Source organism: Rhineura floridana, chromosome 4 (genome assembly GCF_030035675.1).
Source record: "Rhineura floridana isolate rRhiFlo1 chromosome 4, rRhiFlo1.hap2, whole genome shotgun sequence".
Taxonomy (NCBI): domain Eukaryota; kingdom Metazoa; phylum Chordata; class Lepidosauria; order Squamata; family Rhineuridae; genus Rhineura; species Rhineura floridana.
In genome coordinates, this window is record NC_084483.1 from 146,540,290 (window position 1) to 146,551,628 (window position 11,339).

Below are 11,339 nucleotides of genomic sequence, written 5' to 3' on the forward strand. Positions count from 1 at the left end.
AGCAAACTTGCACAGGATCCCATTTCTTATCTCCCAGGTTAAAAAGCAGAGAAATTCACTAATAGGCAAAAAACCTTGCGGGTTAAGAATGTACCTATAGCCCACAGATATTTCTACCAAACTTTAAAGAGCAGGGAAATTGGGCAGCTATATTGAATGCACCAGGGGAGCAGGAGACCTGACTTCCTCTCTGTGATATTGTACTGCCCTCCAAATTTGTCAAAATGCAAACACAATTTGGGTTGGTCTTGCATAGTCCAATCCACTTCCTGTGTAGCTGTGTAGTTTTTTAAGTGTTGCAAAGTGTTGCTGTACTTCACATATTCACAGAAATAGAAACAAAAGAAAATGATTTCCTATAGGAAACTTCACTAAAATTGCAAAGGAAATCAGACATATTTAGAGTGACCATCTGAACTACAGTAGGGCCCCGCTTTACGGCGTTCCTCTTTACGGCGCTTCGTTCATGCGGCGGTTTTCACTTAGGGAAAGGCCCCACTCTTACAGTGCTTGTTCCGCTAATACGGCGGGTTTTTTCTGTCGCGTGCCATTTTGATGTCATTTTGATGTCATTTTGATGTCATTTTCACACGACGCAGCCCATTATAGTCTATGGGGCCCCGCTTTACAGCGATTTCCACTTTGCGGCAGGGGCCTGGTCCCTAACCTGCCGTATTAGCGGGGCCCTACTGTATATCAACTGTCTTAATGATGTTGCTTCCTGCCTGCTAAAACAAGATCAGCACAGCACATCTATTTCTATTATTTGGGCTTATTGCAGGTGTTGCCACCACTCACCATATGCTCAGAGGCACCTGTTACTAAATTCTTCTAAGCTACACAGCAAGTGGATTGGACTGTAAAAGACCAACCCAAATTGTGTTTGCAGTTTGACAAATTTGTAGGGCAGTACAATATCTCGGAGAGGAGGTCAGGTCTCCTGCTCCCCTGGTGCATTCACTAGAGCTGCCCAATTTCCCTGCTTTTTGCAATTTGATAGAAATATCTGTTAGCTATAGGTACGTTCTTAAACCGCAAGGGTTTTTGCCTATTAGTGAAGTTCGGTTTCTATTTTTTTCCAATTTTAAGTTTAGTTTTTGCTTATTCTCAACTTTGATAATGTTCAAAAGCTCTGAACGTTATTTATTTTATGGTGAAAGAGCTATTTCAAATAACTAAAATCTGACTTCATGAGAAAACCATCCTGAACTTACAATGCATCTACTCTGCTCTAATACTACCCTATAGCATCTGCTAATTCAACCAACATGCAATTGATCCTGTCAGTGAAGGTCATAGAAAATATATTTTGTGTGGAAGAATAATTTTCTACAGAGGGAGTTTGATTATTTGTTCTGTAATATTAGCCAATTGTTATTTGACAGCTAAACTTGGTTGCATTTTACAAATGTCTTTTTTGTTAGAGGGGAAGTCAATAAATAAATTGATGCTACTGCATTTGTTCCCTATCTGTGGTGAGTATTCTTAGATAATTGAATTAAATGCTGTATAAAATAAATGGTGTGCCAAAAGACATTACTCCTACACAGAGCATCCAAATAATATATTATGAAGATTAGAAATGAGTCTTTAATTCACAGATGCAACACACTGGAAGTATAAGTTATTCTTTATAAAGTTAGAACGTAAAGGAAACTTACCAAAATTCATTTATTTCAACATGGATCTGTTAAATTTTTATTTTCTCCTTATGAATTCCTTCACATTTTAATTATAGTTGGAAAAAACTTTTTCTGACGGTCTTATTAGCCAGTCTTAATTTGATTTTTTTCCCCAAAGGAAATTTGCACAATGGCATAAAAAAGGAGGACTGTGCATGTTCAATGGCCAAGAAATGCTGACTGTTGTGGGAGGGGGTTGGAATAGAGTTATTTAAGTTCCTTGCATGATTTAGAACCCTGATTGCACAGAGTTCTAAATCATGCAGGATGCTTAATTTATTAATTTATTTAATTTATTAGTCGTCCATCTGGCTGGCTGTCCAGCCACTCTGGGCGACGTACAAAATAAAAACATACAAATACATTAAAACATTAAAAATCCCAGCAATAATAATAAAACCTAACCCACCCCAACCAGCTCCTTAGTGCAGAAATTAACCCTCCAAAGCATGGAACCAAGTGACAGGAGCCAAGAGACAGGTGCACAATGGAGTGGGTAGGGCCAACAAGTGCTTCCCCACTTTCCCATCCCGTGATTCTAATAATATGGGTGGGTGAGTAAATGCCTGAACAGGGCTTAAAATTCATGTGCTTTCAGAACAATGAGCTCTTTCAGTGACTTTACTTCCGTTCTGACAGCTGTTTTCTTACCACTTTGTACTGTGGTTAGAAGTCATGCAAATTCCTGACTTGCATGCAACAGATCGTAATGTTTTATTCAAATGTACATATTTTAACTGACACAGGTATGAGCAACTGGATTTGAGAAGTGTCAAAAGAATCGCTACACAATGTTGTCAATGTACACTCTGTACTCCAAAGCTTTAACGATGCTGAAAAGATGGGTCAAGATAACCTGCATGGCTGAGCACAGAAGCCAGAAAAATAAAGTAATTAAAAATGATTTCCCCCTCCTACGTACCACCAAACAGACTACATTCAGGTTGGTTTCCAAACATAGTTTCTGTAGTAGGTATATGTAATGTTTTATGTAATATAATGTTTTATTTCTAGGCCGCCTTTCGGCCAAATAGGCCCCCAGGGCGGCTTACACACAAATAAAAATACAAATACAAAATACAAATAAAAACAATACAATTTACAAAAAAAAAAATCAAACTAACAAAGTCCTAACATCTCTTAAAAAAACAGGAGCAGCAAACCAAAAGTATTCATCTTCCTGGTAAAGGGCAGTCCCCAGAAAAATGTCACTAAGAGCAGGGGTGGGGGGCAAGGCAGGTGGAAACGCTTGCCCCTTGATCGTCCCAGCACAGTCTCATCCCTGCAGCAGCACGTCTCAGTCTGCAGCTCCTCCTGATAAGGCCCAGGCAGAGGGGTGGGGCAAGGCAGGTGGAAACACTTGCCCCTTGATGGTCCCAGCACAGTCTCATCCCTGCAGCAGCACTGTATACTGTACTTTGGTTTCATCTCTAGGATTTCTTTCTTGTAATAGCAGCCTAAAAAAACATGACCCCTTTGATTATGACCAAGAACTGTGGAGATAAATTTCTGTTTGAATCCAGGCACTAAAATGGTTTCTCAGGATTTATTTTTAGGAATGTTTTTATATTGTATTGCTTTCAATTAATTATTGTTTATTGTTTATCCAACTCTAGAGTGCACTAGCAAGTGAATCCACCTGCACTTAAATTGTGATTGTCATGATATATTTTCTGTGTTAGCTGGGATTATCAGAGGAATTTAATCACAAAAGGGATATAACTTATCACAATGCAGTTAAAAGAAGAGGCACAATATATGACTATCCAGGTTTGGCATCTTTCATTCGTACCTGTGCAGGGCCATGAGCTGGAATCCATAATTCACTTATACGTCCAACATCTTGTACAGCAGGCCATTCAAATGTTATGGACGTAAAGTAATAATTACTCTGCAGGGGGAGATTAGTTTTGAAAGCATGCTCAGACAAAAAGATAAATAAGCATATGGAAGACAGATTCTTATATAGTTGTAGCTTTGGTTGTCATATATTTAAGAGACATTTATTGTCATTATCATATATTTTAAGAGATGTTTGAACGACAAGGCAACTGCACTGCTGCCTAATGTACAGAAAACACATTTCTGTCATGTGCTATGAGCATTATATTCCATATGTTTACATATAGCACTTGAGACACAGTATTTCACATGAAAAAGGAAACTCCCTTTAGTGGAGAAATATTTCATTCATTCTTTGCAGCTCAGCCTCTGGACTTTGTATTTATGGTGGTTCTTAAGTGAGTGCTGAGAGGAAGGCAATGGTAAACCACCTCTGAATACCGCTTACCATGAAAACCCTATTCACAGGGTCATCATAAGTCGGAATCAACTTGAAGGCAGTCCATTTCTATTTTATTTTATTTTATTTAAAAAGTGAGTGCCTTGGGAGCTACAGAGTGCTCACACAGAGTTGCCATTTGTCAAAAGCAGCCTAGGCTTCAGTGATTGTGCATGGCAATAGTAGGTCACATGTTTAGTCCCCACATGGAGATGCCACTTTTCACAAATGACAATTCTGTATGAGAAAACACTGCCTGGCCACAAGACCAGCAGACGGCGTCATGCACACTCAGGATGTTTGTGTGGAGTCTTCTGCACATGTGGGCTTCAAGTCACTACCCCAAGGTGGCCTCTTTTGATCCAGTGCTGTGATCAGGTCCTTTGAAATGTTAGAAGGGACAGGCTGTTGGAAAGGAGATTATGAAAACAAGTATCAGTACATTTTTAAAAAATCCTTTAAGGATGTATTTATTAGGTCAGTGGGACACGGGACACTGCCTTATACCAAGTCAAGAGATTGGTCTATCTAGCTCAGGGTAGACAACACTGACTGGCAGCAACTCTCCAAGGTTCAGGTAGAAGGTCTTTCACATCTGGAGACTCCAGAGTGAACCTGAGATCGTCTGCATATAAATTATTTCTTTTGAAACTGAGCTATGGACTTTCGTACCATAATACCTTTGTATAATTTATATAACATCAGGAAATAAGATGACATTTCCTCGGGTGACTGAAAATGCAATACCTGCCCCAGCTATTTCATCTAAGCTGCATTTAGGCAGCAGTTCATTCCATTTTCCGGACATTTCCTTACATGATCATGTCCACATTGTATTTGATCTTTCAGACGATGTAAAAGCTTCATCTGGAAATATAGTGGAAGGTTTGTGCTCGTTTCTGTGTTAATTGCTTCCAGAAAAAATCTGTTTGAAACCCAGAAAATCACAGGAGTAAAGTGATGAATAGTGGTATTCTGGCACACATTTATTTCCCACCATTTTCATGGGGGAATCACTGGGAGGACGGAAGGATGCATGTGCAGAAAGGATGGGGGAGTAGCGACATGTCCAATGATGTTCATTGTTGTGTGTCTCACCACATCCACTGGTGGGAATGAAATTTAGTGTGACATGGCAGTATATCAGTAAAAAAAGCCACATTTCCATAAGGCAGCAGAAGCTGCAGTGTGAAAGGAATCAGGACAGAAGCACTACTATTATAATCAGTAAAACTAATGTAATAAACCCCATGTCAGAATGCAGCCTTACAGTCTTCAGGAAGGCGGTCATGAATAAGAGACTCTGCTTCCTTTGCTTGTGCCTGTTCTGGAACTGCCCAGTACTGATTTGTGCAATATTTCCCTTTGCACTGCAGTTTTGCTGTGTGTGTGTGTGTGTGTTTAAAAAAAACACATTGAATTGATATTGGAGGGTGCTCTTCTAACCTGTCAAAAAAGAGAGACCACAACTCATGAGGCTGATGAATATTCATTAGAAGCCCAATGGGTTTCAGCCAGAAGGCTTTATTCAGGGGCTAGGCATACCTGCATAGATATCTCTGGACAATGGGTTCTTCATTAACACAAATGTAGTAACGTCAAGTAATTGAAGAAAATATTGTCCAGATAACTGCGCGGGTATATAAAGCCCCTGGCAAAGGCCTTTTGGCTAAAACCCACTGGGCTGCTAAGAGATGTCATAAAGAAATAATCATAAATAAATTATATGTTGCGAGCTATTTAAATAAACAAACTGATGATGATGCCAATGATAATAAATATTCAGAAGCATCTTAAGATGGGGTCTCTGTGGCATATCTGGACAGGGAACATCTTGCTTCAGTTGTCCATGCTCTGGTAACCTCAAAGTTGGACTACTGCAATGCACTTTACGTGGGGCTGCCCTTGAAGACAGTTCAGAAACTGCAGCTTGTGCAGAATGCAGCGGCCAGATTAATAACTGGGACCAAGCGGTCGCAACATGTGACACCAATCCTGGCCGGCTTGCACTGGCTGCCTATTCGTTTCCGGGCCCAATTCAAGGTGCTGGTTTTAACCTATAAAGCCTTACACGGCACAGGCCCACAATATCTGGTGGAACGTCTCTCCCAATATGAACCTACCCGGGCACTACGCTCAACATCGAAGGCCCTCCTCCGAGTGCCTACTCAAAAAGACGCCCGGAAGGTGATTACAAGAAAGAGGGCCTTCTCGATAGCGGCCCCCGAACTGAGGTACGCCTGGCGCCTACTTTATTATCTTTTCGGCGCCAGGTGAAAACCTTCCTCTTTGCCCAGGCATTTTAAAATCATTTTAAATCATTTTAAATCTTAATATTTTTATCTTGTATTTTGTATTTGTATTTGATATTATTTAAGTTGGTTGTGTTTTGTCTGCTCGTCTAATTGTGTTTTAAGGATTGTTTTAAAACTGAAATGTAATTATATATCTTCTTGTTTGTACACCGCCCAGAGAGCTTGCTATGGGCGGTATAGAAATCGAATTAAATAAATAAATAAATAAAAATTGTTTGGTGAATGCTTCCTGGTGATTTTTGGCTGTTCTTCTGTCTGGCACAAGTGAATACTTATGGATGCATGGAAGCAATACAGCTTTACCACCCAAAATACTTTGGTGTATTCACGCAATGGCTAACAAGGCAACAGATTCAGATGACAAAATATATCCACCCCCCCTTTTTTGAACCACTTGGCTATATATAGCCTGTCTGAGGAATGCTTCAGACTATTCTGCCAAGTTTCCTTGACTCCAGTTTTTGGGGTTGTTTTTCTTCTATCCTTGATTTTTGGAATAGCCAGGACCGGACCATCATCACCATCTAGATGTGAGGGGACTTTTCCTGGAGCCCCAGTTCCAACTGAGTGAGGACATACAAAGTGAGGGGGGCAATAGGGGGCTTTCTCAGTGGCAGCCCCGAAACTCTGACATGAGCTCCTTAAGGAAGTGTGTTATCCACACCTCTTCCACCGGGCCTTTGGAGGAGAGGTAGTTTGATATGCAACTAGAAGAATGCAACTAGAATTAGTTGGCTCTGATTCTGCCTGGCATTGGCTCTGTCTCCACCTACTGCTAGGCTCCCTGCCTTCCCCCCCCGCCACCCCTGAGGACCAGGCAGGTGTATCTGGGAGGAGGTGGTCATTCAGATAACTTGACCTCAAACCATTTATTGCTTTAAAGGCTAATGCTAGTACTTTTAGTAGGGCCTGGAAACAGATCGAAAGTCAGTGCAGATCACAAACAACTGGATAATGTGATCATATCTACCAGTTCCCATTAGTAATCTTGCAACTCTACTTATGAACCAGCTAAAATTACCAGACCATTGTCAAAGCCAGCGCAACACAAAATAGTAGGTCTGGTCCTGCTGTTATGAATTCATCACTGGATGACAGTTGTCCATACTGGACACTTAAAATAGGATCCAAAGATCAACTTTAAGTTATACCTATTGGCATTTTTTTTTGTCTTTACAAATAACAGGCCTTACCTCACATGTCACAATCTCTCAATTTGCTTTAGAAAGTTTTTTTCTGTTCAAAAGTAGTTCATTGTATGTCTTGGATAAATATGAGCCCAAAACCCCTTTAGGTATGCATAATTACGTGTGTTTGTGTGTGTGTGTGTGAGTGAGTGAGAGAGAGAGAGAGAGAGAGAGAGACTTGGTTCTCACATTTGGGTGCCTTCATTTTGTCTTGAATGTCTCGCTTACATGTAGATCTTTTTAAACAAGTTACCACTGCACAGAAGTGTTGCTAGTTACCAAGCAATGAATGTTATTAATATGCTCTTCACAGCCTCTGAAATATCCCAACTGCTCCTTTCTACTTCTTAAAGAAAGAAGATATGTGACTAGAGAGTTAGATTAAGAGTGTTATATTGTCAAGCCTATGTGCGTGAGTGTGATATTTCAAAGAATTTTCAATAGGATTGTCAAATAATAGCATTTATTTCACACTTTTTCCCATTGCCCTGATCCTCCTTGACCTCTCATTCTCTTTAGCAATCTCTTTCTTTCCTTTCACAGATTTGGTATCCACTTCCTACAGCTCCAGTTAAATCACAGGCCCAAGTGAAGATTATTCACCTTGAATTATAAATTCTAGACAACTATTAGAAAATTCAGATAGCAGCATAGCTGGGACCAGACAGCACATCAGAAATTTTTAGAGAGTGCTGGAGGCACCAGTCACAAAATGGCTGCCATGGGAACATGGTAAAATTAGAGAGTAGTCAAAGAGAAGTTTTTCCCATAATTGTGTTTCCACACTAGAAAAGGCTTCACCTATTGAATTCCTGCCTGCTACACAGTTATTATAGGCACAAGAGCCCAGTTTTCCCCCAATGCTAACCATAAACCAAAGCCTAGACTGCCATCTTGTACCCACTTACCTGGAAGAAAATCCCATTAAACACAAAGAGACTTACTTCTGAGTAGACATGTCTATCATTGTACAGCATGCTTTAAGTTGGATTCCTGCACTGAGGTATGCTTTCAGTTGGATTCCTACACTGAGCAGGGAGTTGAACTCGATGGCTTTGTAGGCCCCTCCCAACTCTACTATTCTATGATTCTATGTAAGTTAACTATATATTGAATTCTTAATAAGGCCCTGGTCTTTAACTCCTGCAAAGCAGAAGACATGCCTAAGCCTCTTTCATGTTTGCCTTTTGTGAGGAGGGGGATTTTTTTTTAATATTCACCCACATTTATTGGGTAGTAGTATTTGCAGAAAATAACTTCTATGCACTACCTGATCTCAGGTGAACCCAGCACAGGAAAGATTCATCCTGGTTGCTTGAAGAAAAAGGGCATACTATGGAGATTCAAAAAAAAAAAAGACAGAAGCAAGAAAACTGCACAAAAAAGAGAGGGCAAAATACCCAACTCTTTAGGATCCTAGGGATTCTTATTGCCTGGTGTCTAAACAACTCACTTATCAATCACAGCTCTGACTTCACTCATAACACTGCTAATAACACTGATAGGCAGGAGCAGCCAGGCTGCCTTATTTCAGAAATTGTTTAGAACTGTTCCTGGACATTTTGCTCCATAATTTGTTTTCTAGGAGGGTTAGCAACTTACATATTTTTAAATGAAAGATTAGATTCTGGACTATCTGCTGGGAGCACCACTGAAAGCCTTAATGGGCTCTATGGTGCCCACTGGGGACCGGTTGGTGAGCCATGTAGTAGAGGGTCATATTGAGAGGCTAACTGGCAATAAGGGTCTACAGACTTGAAAAAGAATAATTTGAATGCTTAAAATCAGTCAAAGTGGCATATATGTTGTTAATAATAATAATAATAATAATAATAATAATAATAATAATAATAATAATAATAATAATAATAATAATAATAATGAGCTTCTTTGTTAACAAGGTTCAATTCATACACCCATTTGTTGTTTGGGGTGGGGGATACGGCCAAGTCTTAAGCAGTGATTTTCCCACAACATTTTTTGCATGGTGAACTTGTTATGTGAAATAACCCTCATGAGAACAAAATATCAAATATTATAATACCCAAAAGGCTTCCTGAAATCTATTTTTAAAGATGACATTCTTCATGAGTTCAGTTTCCAATAATTGATGGGTGAGTTCTCTCCTAGCTTGCCTCATAATTACCTCAGTTTTATACATAAGAGTGCTCCCCACTAGTCCTTTCCCCTTTTGCCAATATTTCAGGCCTGGGGTAAAGCTTCAATAGTGGGTGTGAATTTACCCCATAGCTGTTGCAATCTGCTTGTGCTGTTTCTAGGTGACTGCAAGATGGTAAGCCACCTTTTTATTTTGTCCAGAATAAATAAATAAAAATCCTGCAAATAGAAAGCATTTTAATACAACCTTTTATCCTGGATTACTCCTCTTCTGTGTGCAGGGATTTTTTTTTTCTTACTAGAAAGTTATATTCAATCACATGAGGCCTCCAATGCAGTCTGAAAGATGGGGTCCAGCCTCATCTGTGAGAACTAGGAACCCATGTCCATGGGCATTCCCTCATTTGGTAACTGGAGAAGTCCGTATGAAAAAGGAAAAATCTAAACCACCTTGTATGTCAATTGTTCAGCTTTGTGGGATACCTTAGATCAAATTTCTAAACTGTGAAATAGTCATTTTGGGATGTTGTGCTCTGTTTTCCTTTAATGGTGCTGTCACTTTATTGTACACAATTTCTGTGAAGAGAAATGTTCAAAGCAAAAGGTGAAGAGAATTTCCACTCAGCTGACCCTTTTTGCAATATGCTAATTTTTTTGACAATTAATTTTATTTATTCCTGGTGCAATCCGACTGTGCAAAAAAAGAGAAAAAGCTGACCTCTCCTTTAACAGGGCCAAATAATAATACACTTTCCAATGACTGAGGTAATTAAGAGTAATAGCATGCTAGCTACAGTCACTGAGTATCAAGGCTAGACAGATAGAAAAACAAAAAAGATAAGCAACTATTTTTAAATTGGATTTCTCTTGTTGGAGTTCATTTAGGGTGCATGCTCAAGATAAAATAAATTAAAATGGATTAGTGTCAGGAGCTGCCAGCACTCAACCTGGGAACATTCTAGTTCCTCATTCAGTAGCTCATCACACAGGGCAGCTGCACACAAACCCAAAGGCTTCCAGTTCAAGCCCTGGTAACAACTACTAGCCTTTTACTATTCTTTGGAATATATATTTTGGTGCATGTTAATGTGTATTACATTGATTTTAGTCCATGTTCCTGGATTGGTTGAAGTGTGGGATCAGGGGATTAAGGATGGGTGAGAATTTCAATTCAGTTCACATTTCAAGCTGAATCTATCAAATCTGTACTTTCCGAAACAATATGGGAACTGAAAGCCATTCTTTGAAATTTGCACTTATTTGAATTTTGCGATGCAGTGCTCCAACCAACCAGTGTTTACAAAAATGCATATATTTGGGGAAATTGTGCATAAAAATGAATATATGACTGGAAATTCTATGCAAAAATGCATTATATGACTAGAAATGGCATGCAAAAATGAGTACATTAGTCAAAATTGAGTACTAAAAATGTGTCATTAGGAGAAATTTGCATTAAAATGCTGGAGAATTTTCACTTTTTTTAAAATCACAAATTGCTGCAGAAATGTGAAAAACTGAATTTACCATTGGAAAGATGAGAAACTGAGAGAACCAACATTGTCTGATCTCTCCACCCTACAGGGGATAGTAGCAATTCTTACAGAATTCGTAACATGTGGTCTTTTTTAACTATATGAAGAAATAACCAAAGACATGTTGATTTCTCTCACTAGCCATGCAGAGATCATCATAATCTGAACATGAGAATATAAGAACAGCCCTGCTGGATCAGACCAAAAGTCCATCTAGTCCA